General features: G+C 44.2%; 1 protein-coding gene and 1 long non-coding RNA gene across 23 annotated transcripts in view; one reads left to right on the forward strand and one right to left on the reverse strand.

Annotated features, from left to right (window-relative positions):
• LOC138854609 (uncharacterized) overlaps positions 1–2800 on the reverse strand; it is an 80657-nt gene extending 77857 nt beyond the window's left edge. For all 3 annotated transcript variants that reach the window (XR_011393792.1, XR_011393791.1, XR_011393790.1), the window contains exon 1: positions 2590–2800. This is a non-coding gene — a long non-coding RNA (uncharacterized lncRNA). The remainder of the gene's footprint in view (positions 1–2589) is intronic.
• Spn (protein phosphatase 1 regulatory subunit spinophilin) overlaps positions 1–15463 on the forward strand; it is a 571930-nt gene that overhangs the window by 474760 nt on the left and 81707 nt on the right. For 7 of the 20 annotated variants that reach the window (XR_008406442.2, XM_053771354.2, XM_053771356.2 and 4 more), the window contains exon 1: positions 13251–13371. The exons of 6 other annotated variants lie outside the window; for them this stretch is intronic. The gene's annotated coding sequence lies outside the window, so the exon portion shown is untranslated. Of the gene's footprint in view, positions 1–13249; positions 13372–15463 lie in introns of those variants that run through there. 7 more of the 20 variants (XR_008406443.2, XM_053771364.2, XM_053771365.2 and 4 more) reach the window with 2 other exon arrangements.

Consider the following 15463-nt stretch of genomic DNA (forward strand, 5'->3'; position numbering starts at 1 on the left):
TGAGGTGTCAAGTTCGCATAGCTTCTTCACTTCCTCCTTGGTTATATGTACCTCATCCAGCACTTGCTGGTGTACCCCCCTGTTCTGATTTCCTGGAGTCCTACTGGTTTCCACTGTAAATACTTCTTTAAATCTCGTGTTGAGCTCCTGACATACCTCTCGGTCGTTGCTTGTGAATTCCCCATCACCCTTCCTCAGTCTGATTACCTGGTCCTTGACTGTTGTTTTCCTCCTGATGTGGCTGTACAACAGCTTCGGGTCAGTCTTGACTTTCGATGCTATGTCATTTTCATATTGTCGCTGAGCCTCCCTTCTTATCTGTGCATATTCATTTCTGGCTCTTCGGCTAATCTCTTTATTTTCCAGAGTTCTCTGTCTTCTGTACCTTTTCCATTCTCTAGTACACCTAGTTTTTGCCTCCCTACACCTTTGGGTGAACCAAGGACTCGTTCTGTTCTTCCCATTATTTCTGTTTCCCTTGGGAACAAACCTCTCCTCTGCCTCCTTGCATTTTGTTGCCACATAGTCCATCATTTCTTGTACTGGTTTTCCTGTCAGTTCCCTCTCCCACTGAATGTTTTGAAGGAAGTTCCTCATGCCTGAGTAGTTCCCCCTTTTGTAGTTTGGTTTTTCCCACCCTATTCCTGCTACTCTCTCCACTTGGAGCTCAACTATGTAGTCGAAGCACAGAACCACATGATCACTAGCTCCCAGGGGCCTTTCATACAAGATATCCTCGATGTCTGAACTACTCAAGGTGAATACAACGTCCAGTCTTGCTGGTTCATCTTCTCCTCTCTCTCTGGTAGTGTCTCTAACATGTTGATGCATGAGGTTTTCCAGTACTACATCCATCATCTTGGCTCTCCATGTTTCGGAACCCCCATGGGGCTCCAGGTTTTCCCAGTCAATCTCCTTGTGATTGAAATCACCCATAACTAGTAACTTTGCTCCCCCCACGTGTGCTCTCCTGGCCACCTCGGCTAGTGTGTCGACCATGGCTCTGTTGCTCTCATCGTATTCTTCTCTTGGTCTCCTGCAGTTCTGTGGTGGGTTGTACATTATCCACATACCCACCCACATACCCCCACACACCCCCACACACCCCCACACACCCACACACACTCCCCCACACACCCACACACACCCACCCACACACCCACCCACACACACACACACCCACACACACACCCATACACATACACACACACCCACCCACCCACACCCCCACACACACCCCCACACACACACCCACCCACACCCCCACACACACACCCACACACACACCCACACACACCCACACACACATCGTGGTGGAGGAGAATCTCCTCCACCACGATGCTGTGAACACTAACTCCAAGGCTGAGGGACTGATTACCTCATCTTTTGTATATAGTTCTACTGTCTTCCTATTATGTCCTAGAATCTGTATTGATAAAGTCACTGGATGGCGAAACGTCTACAATAAAGATATCCAGATGTTGCACATGTGTCTTAACTTTCATATTGTCGGTATTTTATACCTTTCTTGCACAAATGTGTTATAGTGTTTGCTTACGTGTCTTTCTAAACCATCGAGGTATGTACCTGAAAGTTACGTTAAGATGATTTCGGGTGTCATTTTCTCTTTCCGCTCCCAGACAAGTCTCTAGGTTGATGGCCTGATCAACCAGACTGTGACAACCAGCGCCAGAACTGCTGGAAACACCTTTTGTATTGGTCTGATGTTTTTTGACACCTGGAATAACTTGGACCAGCCAGGAAGTCACGTGTGACGTGTATTCACGTGTAATCGTTGTGCATGAAGCGTTCCTGCGACTGCTATGAAAGGGGAAGGTGGTGTGTTTTGAGCCGAGGTAGATAAGATAAGATAAGATTTCGTTCGGATTTTTAACCCCGGAGGGTTAGCCACCCAGGATAACCCAAGAAAGTCAGTGCGTCATCGAGGACTGTCTAACTTATTTCCATTGTGGTCCTTAATCTTGTCCCCCAGGATGCGACCCACACCAGTCGACTAACACCCAGGTACCTATTTGCTGCTAGGTGAACAGGACAACAGGTGTAAGGAAACGTGTCGAAATGTTTCCACCCGCCGGGAATCGAACCCGGGCCCTCCGTGTGTGAAGCGGGAGCTTTAGCCACCAGGCCACCGGTAGATAACGCAGCTCTAAGTCCTTGGATCAGAAGCCCTCTTGAAGACCCCCTGATCGGAATAATTGAACAGGAAATGAACCCAGGGCCATAAAGAACTGGCTTTTTTTTTTTAAATAAACCCGGCGTCTTAACGAGCCCACGGTTTTAACGAACCAAGGGTCTTAATGAATGAACCAGGTTTTAACGAACCTGGGAGCCTAATATCCTTTGGGCCTAATGAACCCAAGGCCTAATGAACCCAAGGCCTAATGAACCCAAGGCCTAATGAACCCAAGGCCTAATGAACCCAAGGCCTAATGAACCCAAGGCCTAATGAACCCGGGGACCTAACGAACTCTAGGACCTAACTACCTCGGGGTCTAACGAAGCCGGGGTACCAGGTAATCTTCGGGTATCTTCCACACACAAACAGACCAAGTGTCTATCGACAGGTACCTTTGACAGCAGTAACTCCAAGCAGGCAGAAGATAACGTCATCGAGTTACTTGCAGGTGTCTGGTGTTGCTCACCGCGGAACACTGCCACGACTGATCCACATTATTGGCTCTGAGGCTAGCGTGGGGTCACGTGGGTGCCAGCGTGGGGTCACGTGGGTACCAGCGTGAGGTCGGGAGGGTGCCAGCGTGGGGTCACGTGGGTGCCAGCGTGAGGTCAGGAGGGTGCCAGCGTGGGGTCACGTGGGTGCCAACCTGACCAAAGAGGGAAGTGATTTTTAAAAGGCGGTGTTGCCACTTTTAACCCAGACTTCCTCTTTGACAACAATATATTCGTTGTTAGGTAAGACACATATGCAACAGTTAGTTAGGTAAGACACATATGCAACAGTTAGTTAGGTAAGACACATATGCAACAGTTAGGTATCTTTATTATGAAACGTTTCGCCTACACAGTAGGCTTCTTCAGTCGAGTACATAAAAGTTGATAGAAGCAGAAGACACTTGAAGACGATGTAATCAGTCCATCACCCTTAAAGTTTTGAGGTGGTCAGTCCCTCAGTCTGGAGAAGAGCATAATAAAGATACCTAACTGTTGCATATGTGTCTTACCTAACAACCTGTCGGTATTTTATACCATTTTAATGTGCAACAGTTAGACAACTTTATTCCGAAACGTTTCGCCTACACAGTAGGCTTCTTCAGTCGAATACAGAAAGTAGGCAGGAACAGTAGAGATGTGAAGACGATGTAATCAGTCCATCACCCTTGAAGTCGTAGAATTTGAGGTTGTCAGTCCCTCAGCCTGGAGAAGTTCAGTTCCATAGTCAGGAACTATCTGAAGATCAAGCGACAGTGCGGAGACTTAAATACTGTCGGAAGGAGAGGTGCAGAGTAGTAGTAGTAGTAGTAGTAGTGAGAATGTAGCCACTGAGAGGTCAGGTCCCTCTCAGATCCAACAGTTCTCACTTGTTAGGTAAGACACATATGCAACAGTTAGGTATCTTTATTATGAAACGTTTCGCCTACACAGTAGGCTTCGTCAGTCAAGTACAGAAAAGTTGATAGAAGCAGAAGATACTTGAAAGGGTTGTCTAAGGCGTTTTCTGAGGGACTGACAACCTCAAATTCTACGACTTCAAGGGTGATGGACTGATTACATCGTCTTCACATCTCTACTGTTCCTGCCTACTTTCTGTATTCGACTGAAGAAGCCTACTGTGTAGGCGAAACGTTTCGGAATAAAGTTGCCTAACTGTTGCCTATGTGTCTTACCTAACAACCTGTCGGTATTGTATACCATTGTAATAATAGTGTTAAAAGACCTGAAGCAGAGACGCTGTGAATATGTGAAGTCTGTCGTATTCTCTTTACACTTGTCAGAATCTGAGTAATACAGTGGACCCCCGCATAACGATTACCTCTGAATGCGACCAATTATGTAAGTGTATTTATGTAAGTGCGTTTGTACGTGTATGTTTGGGGGTCTGAAATGGACTAATCTACTTCACAATATTCCTTATGGGAACAAATTCGGTCAGTACTGGCACCTGAACATACTTCTGGAGTGAAAAAATATCGTTAACCGGGGGTCCACTGTAATGATAGTGTGTGCAGTATACATAAGAACATAAGAATGGAGGAACACTGCAGAAGGCCTACTGGCCCATGCGAGGCAGGTCCTTATCAAAACGACTACTACCTAAAGCTTCCCTAGAAATAACTCCCGTACCCAATGACACCAATCAAACCCAGCCCCTCCCACTCATATATTTGTCCAGTCTCTTCTTAAAGCTACCCAAGGTCCTAGCCTCTATCACCCCACTGGGAAGACTGTTCCACGCATCTACAACTCTGTTAGAAAACCAGTACTTACCTATGTCCTTTCTAAATCTAAATTTATCCAACTTAAATCCATCATTCCTGGTTCGACACCCTCAGTACTTTATTAATATCTCCCTTGTTTATGCCCGTCATCCACTTATACACTTCAATGATATCTCCCCTCATTCTACGCCTCTCCAGAGAGTGGAGATTTAAGGCTTTGAGTCTATCTTCATACGGGAGGTTCCTTACACAGTAAATCATTTTAGTCATTCTTCTCTGTATGTTCTCTAATGAGTCTATGTCCATCCTGTAATAAAGTTGGTAGAATTACCGACAATATGTAAAGTAAAAGGACACAAGTGCAACTAATGTGACATTTATTGTGGCAACGTTTCGCTCTCCAGGAGCTTTATCAAGCCATTACAAACAATGTGATGAATGGTTTTGAAAACCGACAAGTTGAAGAATTGAGACACTTATGCAACACATGGGAATCTTTATTGAAGAAACGTTTCGCCACACAGTGGCTTCATCAGTCCAATAACAAAGTAGAAATGGGTAAGGAGAGTAGAAGTATGGCAATATAAACACAAATGCAGTATAATGTGATCCTTTGTGCAAAGAAAGGTATAAAATACCGACAATATGAAAGTTAAGACACATGTGCAACATCTGGATATCTTTATTGTAGTAGACGTTTCGCCATCCAGTGGCTTTATCAATACAGATTCTAGGACATAATAGGAAGACTCTCCTCCACCACGATGCTGTGAACACTAACTCCAAGGCCGAGGGACTGATTACCTCATCTTTTGTATATAGTTCTACTGTCTTCCTATTATGTCCTAGAATCTGTATTGATAAAGCCACTGGATGGCGAAACGTCTACTACAATAAAGATATCCAGATGTTGCACATGTGTCTTAACTTTCAATGTGATCCTTTATTGACTACGTTTCGCCCACACAGTGGGCTTTTTCAAGTCCTGTTTCAAGTTCTGTTTGTGACTTGAAAAAGCCCACTGTGTGGGCGAAACGTAGTCAATAAAGGATCACATTATACTGCATTTGTGTTTATATTGCCATTGTGTCGGTATTTTATACCATTTATTTCCAGAGTAGAAGTATGAGGTAATCAGTCCCTCAACCTGGATTCGATGTGTTCAGTCCATCACTCTTGTAGTAAGTGCAGCATAGGGCCAGAGAGGTGGCTTATATACTGCGGTGAGATGAGTTGAAGCAGGAGGAGGCGGGATCTTAGTGGGACCTGCCACTAATGTAAGTAGGTCATCGTCCAAAGGTTTGGGCAAGCGTTGAAGTCTTTGTACCATTAGTGGCAGGTCCCACTAAGATCCCGCCTCCTCCTGCTTCAACTCATCTCACCGCAGTATATAAGCCACCTCTCTGGCCCTATGCTGCACTTACTACAAGAGTGATGGACTGAACACATCGAATCCAGGTTGAGGGACTGATTACCTCATACTTCTACTCTCCTTACCCATTTCTACTTTGTATTGGACTGATGAAGCCACTGTGTGGCGAAACGTTTCTTCAATAAAGATTCCCATGTGTTGCATAAGTGTCTCAATTCTTCATTACAAACAATACATGGACACAGAGGGTATATAAAGGCTCAGAGTGAGGTGAATACTAGTGAGGTACCATTTCGATGTTCACTAGTGGTAGTAGTAGTTTGTAATGGCTTGATAAAGCTCCTGGAGAGCGAAACGTTGCCACAATAAATGTCACATTAGTTGCACTTGTGTCCTTTTACTTTATATATCCATCCTGTAGTAAGGGGACCAAAACTGAGCAGCATAATCTAAATGAGGCCTCACTAGTGATGTATAGAGCTGTAAAATAACTTTTGGACTTATGTTACTTATACTTCTTGAGTTAAATCCAAGTAATCTGAGTGAGTAATCTGTTAGCCTTGTTGCGCACACTAAGGCACTGCTGTCTTGGCTTTAGATTTCTGCTTACCATGACTCCCAAGTCTTTTTCACATTCTGTATGATTAAGCTCTACTTCACCTAGATTATAACTTCGAGGGTTATTTTCATTACCAAGGGCAAGTACCTTACACTTATCCACATTAAACTTCATCTGCCATTTTTCAGACCAAGACATTAATTTGTCCAAATCGTCCTGGAGTTCATTGATATCCTCCTCAGAGTGAATTATACGGCCTATCTTTGTATCATCAGCAAATTTACTCATGTCACTCGTAATCCCTTCATCAAGGTCATTAATGTAAATTATGAACAAGAGAGGGCCTAAAACTGATCCTTGTGGAACGCCACTAGTGACTAATCCACATTCAGATTTCACTCCATTAACGGTAACTCTCTGCTTTTTATTGGTAAGTCATACCTCAATCCATGCTAGAACTTTACCTCCTATACCATGAGCTGCCACTTTTCTTAAGAGTCTCTTGTGAGGTACTCTATCGAAGGCTTTACTAAAATCCAAATAAACAATATCATATTCCTTATCACTGTCAACTGCCTCAAATGTTCTATTGAAGAACGCCAGTAAGTTTGTCAGGCAGGAACGACCTCTCGTGAATCCATGCTGAGATTCATTTATCAAGTTATGCTCTTCAAGGTGACTTCTGATAATGTCAGCTATAATTGATTCTAATAACTTGCCCACTGTAGATGTCAGGCTTATTGGACGGTAATTTGAAGGAGTGGACTTATCCCCTGATTTGAATATAGGAACCACATTAGCCATCTTCCACAACTCTGGCACAACACCGGTAAGGATGGACGCATTGAATACACTCGTTAATGGCTGACTAAGCTCCATCTTGCATTCCTTAAGTACCCTGGAAAACAACTCACCGGGTCCCGGGGACTTATTTTGTTTCAGTTTGTCTATCTGTTTAATAACCGTGTCCCTCGTGACAGTAATATTAATTAACTTAAATTCATCAGAAACTAAATAATTTTTAATTACTGGAATCTCATTTACATCTTCCTGTGTAAAAACTGACAAAAAATAGTCATTAAATAAGGAACACATTTCCAGTTCATTATCCGTCAGCTGTCCATTCCCAGATTTCAGAGGTCCTACTTTTTCCTTCACCTTCGTCCTATACACTTGAAAGAACCCCTTTGGATTAGTCTTTGATTCATTAGCAACTCTAATTTCATAGTCACGTTTAGCCTTTCTAATCGCCTTTTTTACTTCTCTTTTAAGCTGAACATATTGGTCAGTAAGGTTAACCTCTCCTCTTCTGATGCGCATATAAATTCCCCTTTTCTCCCCTAACAGATGCTTTAGCCTCCTGTTAACCCATTTGGGATCGTTATTATTAGACCTAATTTCTCTCTGGGGGATGTATATACTCTGGGCACTGTGTACATTATTAAGAAAACAATCATAAAAGCAGATCCCTTCATATTCATAAGTATGATTATCGTCAATAAAATCATTAGCTGTTAGGTAAGACACATATGCAACAGTTAGGTATCTTTATTATGAAACGTTTCGCCTACACAGTAGGCTTCTTCAGTCAAGTACAGAAAAGTTGATAGAAGCAGAAGATACTTGAAGACGATGTAATCAGTCCATCACCCTTAAAGTTTTGAGGTGGTCAGTCCCTCAGTCTGGAGAAGAGCATTGTTCCATAGTATGAAACAATATAATGTTCAAAATCATTAGCTAGATAACCCCAATCAAGATTAGACAGATGTTCCCTAAGTCCATTATAATCGGCAGAACGAAAATCAGGGATTTTTACTGTATTATCATTATTCTTGCATTCCCAATTAATGCTAAAAAGTGAAGGATTTGTGATCACTTGCGGCAAGCTCTTCAGTGATCTCCAGATTATTCACGAGTGTTTCCTTATTTGACAAGACTAGGTCTAGCAAATTATTACCCCTGGCAGGCTCAGTTACACTCTGTTTCAGAAAACAGTCCTGAACTGTTTCCATAAAGTCACTGGACTCTAGATTACCTGTCAAAGAATTCCAGTCAATTTGACTAAAGTTAAAGTCCCCTACTATGACTATGTTACTGTGTCCAGAAGCCCTAACAATTTCGTCCCAAAGAAGTCTCCCTCTATCGTGATCCAAGCTTGGAGGTCGGTATATTACACCTAGAATTAGTTTTTCTTGACCCTCCACGAACTCTACCCAAACAGACTCTGTTACTGCTCCATCTATTTTTATACCTGTTTTTATGCAACAATTAATATTTTCTCGAACATACAATGCAACTCCTCCCCCTTTCCCATTACATCTATCCACATTGAGCAACTTAAATCCCTGAATATTACACTCAGCAGTCATATCCCGACTCTTTAAATCATACCACGTTTCAGTTAATGCAATATCAAAGTTCCCAGCACATGCTACCAAACGTAGTTCATTAATTTTATTTCTTGCACTTCGACTGTTAGCATAAAATACCATCATATGTTTTTTCTTCTGCACATTTTTCCTATTCATCTTTGTTTTTACACAATTTCTGAAATTATCATTACCCAGAGTTACTCCATGACAGTTACTATTAAGATTCTTAATATCAGAGCATAAGTCAATATATCCATACTCATTATTTATCATTTCTAAACCCATATCTCTAACTAATCGTAGTTTAAAGTCCTAACAACCCCCTCAACTGAGTTAGCAAGAAAACCCACACCTGCCCTGGATAAGTGAACCCCATCCCTGGCATACATGTCATTTCGGCCATAGAAGTTGTCCCAGTTGTCAATGAATGGTACTGCATTATCCTTACAGTGTTTATCCAGCCAACAATTAATACCAATTGCTCTGGACAACCATTCATTACCAACACCTCTTCTTGGCAAAATGCCACATATAACAGGGCGCCCCCCCCTTCTTCCTAATTATGTCTATAGCTGTCCTGAACTTTCTAACTAAATCCTCACTTCTACGCTTGCCTACATCATTGCCTCCAGCACTGAGGCAAATAATAGGATTGATCCCATTACCGTTCATGATGCTGTCAAGCCGGCTAACAATGTCCTCCATCCCAGCCCCAGGAAAGCAAACCCTCTGTCTCCTACTCCTGTCCTTCAAGCAGAATGCCCTATCCATGTATCTAACCTGGCTGTCCCCAACAACAACAATATTCTTACCTTCCTTGTTGTCGTTCGTCGTGACGATCCCAGTAGTCGACTCACATTCGTCGGGTAGCACCGAGAATGCGTTGGAGGTTTCCACAGGAGTTTCCACAGCAGTCTCTTTCTTCTTCATCGTTTCTGGCTTTCCATTCGTCTTCTTGATCGTCAACTTCGTCGTCCCCTGCTGTCCAGCCACTGACCACGATCCCTTCTTGTCCTGAGGACTCGAAACAGGAGGACTACTACGAATCCTCTTGTTTTCCTCGGTCAATCGCCGTATCTTCATCTTCGCTACCCTCAATTCTTCCTTAAGTTGCTGGTAAAGTTGCTCGATGGAGGGCATCTTGGTTCAGTCCATGGGAGCACACAAAATACTTCTTCACAGAGTTAAGTACAGGTCACCACTGAGTTAAGTACAGGTCACCACTGAGTTAAGTACAGGTCACCACTGAGTTAAGTACAGGTCACCACTGAGTTAAGTACAGGTCACCACTGAGTTAAGTACAGGTCACCACTGAGTTAAGTACAGGTCACCACTGACCTGTTCAAAGATGTCTTGGAACTTCCCTTGGTCTTGTTCAAGATGTCTTGGAACTTCCCTTGGTCTTGTTCAAGATGTCTTGGAACTTCCCTTGGTCTTGTTCAAGATGTCTTGGAACTTCCCTTGGTCTTGTTCAAGATGTCTTGGAACTTCCCTTGGTCTTGTTCAAGATGTCTTGGAACTTCCCTTGGTCTTGTTCAAGATGTCTTGGAACTTCCCTTGGTCTTGTTCAAGATGTCTTGGAACTTCCCTTGGTCTTGTTCAAGATGTCTTGGAACCGCCTTGTCCTTTCCGGTTATTTACCTCAGCAATTTAACTCGTGCATGATTTGATATATAGAATTCATTTCCTTCAACAGGTTATTTGCGTACATCATGGGTCCGAATACTGATCCTTGGGGGACTCCGTTCCTGCCTTCTGTTCTCCAGGTAGTCTGTCCATGTAATATAGCATGGGTCCGAATACTGATCCTTGGGGGACTCCGTTCCTGCCTTCTGTTCTCCAGGTAGTCTGTCCATGTAATATAGCATGGGTCCGAATACTGATCCTTGGGGGACTCCGTTCCTGCCTTATGTTCTCCAGGTAGTCTGACCATGTAATATAGCATGGGTCCGAATACTGATCCTTGGGGGACTCCGTTCCTGCCTTCTGTTCTCCAGGTAGTCTGTCCATGTAATATAACGTGGGTCCTAATACTGATCCTTGGGGGACTCCGTTCCTGCCTTCTGTTCTCCAGGTAGTCTGACCATGTAATATAGCATGGGTCCGAATACTGATCCTTGGGGACTCCGTTCCTGCCTTCTGTTCTCCAGGTAGTCTATGTAATATAGCATGGGTCCGAATACTGATCCTTGGAGGACTCCGTTCCTGCCTTCTGTTCTCCAGGTAGTCTGACCATGTAATATAACATGGGTCTGAATACTGATCCTTGGGGGACTCCGTTCCTGCCTTCTGTTCTCCAGGTAGTCTGTCCATGTAATATAACATGGGCCCGAATACTGATCCTTGGGGGACTCCGTTCCTGCCTTCTGTTCTCCAGGTAGTCTGTCCATGTAATATAGCATGGGTCCGAATACTGATCCTTGGGGGACTCCGTTCCTGCCTTCTGTTCTCCAGGTAGTCTGACCATGTAATATAACGTGGGTCCTAATACTGATCCTTGGGGGACTCCGTTCCTGCCTTCTGTTCTCCAGGTAGTCTGACCATGTAATATAACGTGGGTCCTAATACTGATCCTTGGGGGACTCCGTTCCAGCCTTCTGTTCTCCAGGTAGTCTGACCATGTAATATAACGTGGGTCCTAATACTGATCCTTGGGGGACTCCGTTCCTGCCTTCTGTTCTCCAGGTAGTCTGTCCATGCAGCTATTGGCTCGTACGAGTCTCTCTTGTTTTCAATTTCTCAAATTTCCACTTAGAATAAAGAGCGGATCTACACACATCAGTTTACACTGTATTCGCGTCCTGGTGATGTCTTAACCGTGGTGGCTGATGGACTTTTCCATTACTGCCTCTCAGATGTCATCTCGTCTCTCTCTCTCTCTCTCTCTCTCTCTCTCTCTCTCTCTCTCTCTCTCTCTCTCTCTCTCTCTCTCTCTCTCTCTCTCACACACACACACACAATACTAGCTTTGCCTGTGGTCTATTTTATTGTGCATCATTTTGTAGTGATGGGATGACGCCAAAACTTTTTCCCGATACTGATACTCAATTTCAGGCCAACACCGATGCCATCAAACGTAGCTATACTATCAAAATTGGCCGATACTCAGCGGTACCGATACTTTATCATAACTCTAGTGTTCCGTCGGTCACTTATAAGAAAGTCACGAAATCCTGTCTTAAGGCTGCCATAAATTGTTCATTTCTATCATCTGAAACATAGAATTACATGAAGTGGGTCAGTAAGCAGCAGCAGCAGCAAGCAGCAGCAAGCAGCAGCAAGCAGCAGCAGCAAGCAGCAGCAGCAGCAGCAAGCAGCAGCAGCAAGCAGCAGCAGCAAGCAGCAGCAGCAGCAAGCAGCAGCAAGCAGCAGCAGCAAGCAGCAGCAAGCAGCAAGCAGCAACAAGCAGCAGCAAGCAGTAGCAGCAGCAAGCAGCAACAAGCAGCAAGCAGCAGCAAGCAGTAGCAGCAGCAAGCAGCAGCAGCAAGCAGCAGCAGCAAGCAGCAGCAGCAAGCAGCAGCAAGCAGCAGCAGCAAGCAGCAGCAAGCAGCAGCAAGCAGCAACAGCAGCAGCAAGCAGCAGCAGCAAGCAGCAGCAGCAGCAAGCAGCAGCAAGCAGCAGCAGCAAGCAGCAGCAGCAAGCAGCAGCAGCAGCAAGAAGCAGCAGCAGCAAGAAGCAGCAGCAGCAGCAAGCAGCAGCAGCAGCAGCAGCAGCAGCAGCAGCAGCAAGAAGCAGCAGCAGCAGCAAGAAGCAGCAGCAGCAGCAATCAGCAGCAGCAGCAGCAAGCAGCAGCAGCAAGCAGCAGCAGCAAACAGCAGCAGCAAGCAGCAGCAGCAGCAAGCAGCAGCAGCAAGCAGCAGCAGCAGCAGCAAGCAGCAGCAGCAGCAAGCAGCAGCAGCAGCAAGCAGCAGCAGCAGCAGCAGCAGCAGCAGCAGCAGCAGCAGCAGCAGCAAGCAGCAGCAGCAGCAGCAGAAATAGTAGTACTAGTAATAGCAGTAATTAGTAATAAACTCGCGAAATTGTGCAGTTGGACATAATATTTGAGTGGTCACGTTGTTAGACTTGAAGCACAAGGAAAGAGTGACACCTGAGAGACCTTACGAGTGAAGGCATATAAGGCATTATTAACCGATGCTTCAGTAAGTCATAACGTCTCTAATGACATTGTGGGGTTTTGTTGACGCTTTAGGCGAGTTGAGGTTGGTGCAGGGAAGACGACGAGGTAAAAATGGCTACGAGACAATGAGGAGGGGCTAGAAGAGGAGTAGTTACAGGAAGTAAAAAGGGTAGAAGATAATGTGGAACGGCAAGAAGAGGATGAGAAGGGCTTAATAAAGGATGGGAAGGGGGTTATGGAAGAAATGGAGAAGGGTGGAAGGGGAAGGGAAGAACTTCTTGATATATCGTTTGGGAAAGAGGGTGATAGGGAACGCACGAGAAAGGGTGAACACCTTCCCAGTCAGATAAGGGAGTGTGAAGGGGAGGAGGTGGGGGTGAAAGAAGAAGAATCGAGGAAGAGAAGCCTTAGGTCTTCCCTCCCTCCTTCTCTCTTCTTCCTCCTCCTCCTCCTCCTCCTTCTCCTCCTCCTCCTGGATCAAGCAACAGCGTGACAGAGACTGGAGGAAGGGTCAGTCCCTCTGCAGACACACTAAGGTACGGACAGGAACCCAGGGCTGGAAAAGTTCACTAATATTCGTCACATTATTATGTAATGTGTCGTGAAGCGTGTCCACTCAAGTGCACCCGTGAACCACGTCTGGTAAAATGTTTCTGCTCAAGTGTCTGAAGTGGCTAACACTATAAGAAGTCCCTTGTAATTATTATTATTGAGAGGATAATTTGAGGATGCTGATGAAAGGTGGAAATTTCATACATTGGGCAGGGAAGAATAGGATTTAGTAGGAGTAAGGACGGGCCAAAGGTGAGCCTGGAGAAGTGCACGAGGCAGAGGGTACCATGAATGGTGGTACAGCAACTGGGACAAATGGGATAAAAGACTTTGAGTTATTGAAGGCAACTGGGGATATATTTTGGAGTGGTTGGTGTATGTGTTCCATATATGCATGAAAGAAGGAAAGGTGTCTAAAAATTGGTTGAGAGGGGACCAGAGAGTGTAAGAATTATAGAGAAATAAGCCTGGTGAATATACTGGATAAAGTGTCCAGTAGAATTATTGAAAGAATTACAAGTACGACAGAGATTAGGATTGCAGATAAACAAGGAGCGTTCAGGAAGGTTAAGAAATGTGTAGACCAGGTATTTACATGTGTGTGAACCATATTTAGACAATGTAAGGCGATGTTCCGTCCCAATCATGGCTTTACAAAAGACATGTGATAGGGGAAAGGTGAGCAGTGTGAGGTAAATATATGTTTGGAATAGCAGGGTATGCAGGGAGAGAAGTAAAGACGAACCTTAGACACAGATGCTTGGTGTTACCATGGCTGTTAAAAGATATTTACTGCATAAATGGTGTTGACAGGTGAATGCAAAGGTACTGGAAACGTGCGAGATGAAAGATAATGAATCTGATGCCATACAGCGTAAAATATATGAAGGAATTCAGGGAAATTGGTTAGCTGGACCTCAATTCTGGAGGTTAGATGTGAAGTGCCTACACACTGAAGGAGTGGTAGTGGTGATGGGGGGGGGTTGGATGTGCAGTGCCTGCACTCTGAAGGAGTGGTAGTGGTGATGGGGGGGGGGGGGGGGTTGGATGTGCAGTGCCTGCACTCTGAAGGAGTGGTAGTGGTGATGGGGGGGGGGTTGGATGTGCAGTGCCTGCACTCTGAAGGAGTGGCGGTGGTGGTGGGGGGGGGTTGGATGTGCAGTGCCTGCACTCTGAAGGAGTGGTAGTGGTGATGGGGGGGTTGGATGTGCAGTGCCTGCACTCTGAAGGAGTGGTAGTGGTGGGAAGGTTGGATGTGCAGTGCCTGCACTCTGAAGGAGTGGCGGTGGTGATGGGGGGGGTTGGATGTGCAGTGCCTGCACTCTGAAGGAGTGGCGGTGGTGGTGGTGGGGGGGGAGGTTGTTGTGGTCTGATGGATCATTCTGACTGTAACTTCACACATCGGTTAAGACAGATACTGGATGATGGTAAGTGTGTATCGTTTGTGTGTCACTCTAACTTGGTGGGAAAGACCTAAAATAAATATATTCTGTGGTATCAAATAAGGCAAACTGGTAAATTAGGCTTAAAAACGGTAACTTTCGTTGCGCCGAATAAGCTAAAAATTACGTTAATTTAAGTGAGGTTTCTAATTAGGTTTGGCCAACAGTAACTTTGTTTACATCATTATCAATAAAGAAAACTTCGGCTTATTAGACGCCATATATATATAATATGGTGCCGAATAGGTAAAACTGGTCAATTAACAAGAACTCGTTTAAAATTAAGTCCTTTCTAAAAATTTTCTCTTATACGTTTAAATATATTTTTTTCATTTATGTTAATGTAAAAATTAATAATTTTGTACCAAAAGAACCTTAGAAAACTTACCTAACTTTATTATAACAAGAGCAATTTAATTTAGTCTAATCCATCTAAATATATTTTAGATAAGTTTACAATAATTTAATAAAGAAACACAATGTAATATATTTTTTTCGTTAGGTTTAGAATGATTTTTGCGAAATTATTGCATATACAAATTTTCGCTTGCCTTATTCGGCAAGAAGAGCATTGCTATTTATTCCAAAATCCCAAGTTTTACCTATTCGGAACGATATATATATATATATATAT

The sequence above is a fragment of the Cherax quadricarinatus genome, chromosome 5 (genome assembly GCF_038502225.1).
Source record: "Cherax quadricarinatus isolate ZL_2023a chromosome 5, ASM3850222v1, whole genome shotgun sequence".
Classification (NCBI taxonomy): Eukaryota; Metazoa; Arthropoda; class Malacostraca; order Decapoda; family Parastacidae; genus Cherax; species Cherax quadricarinatus.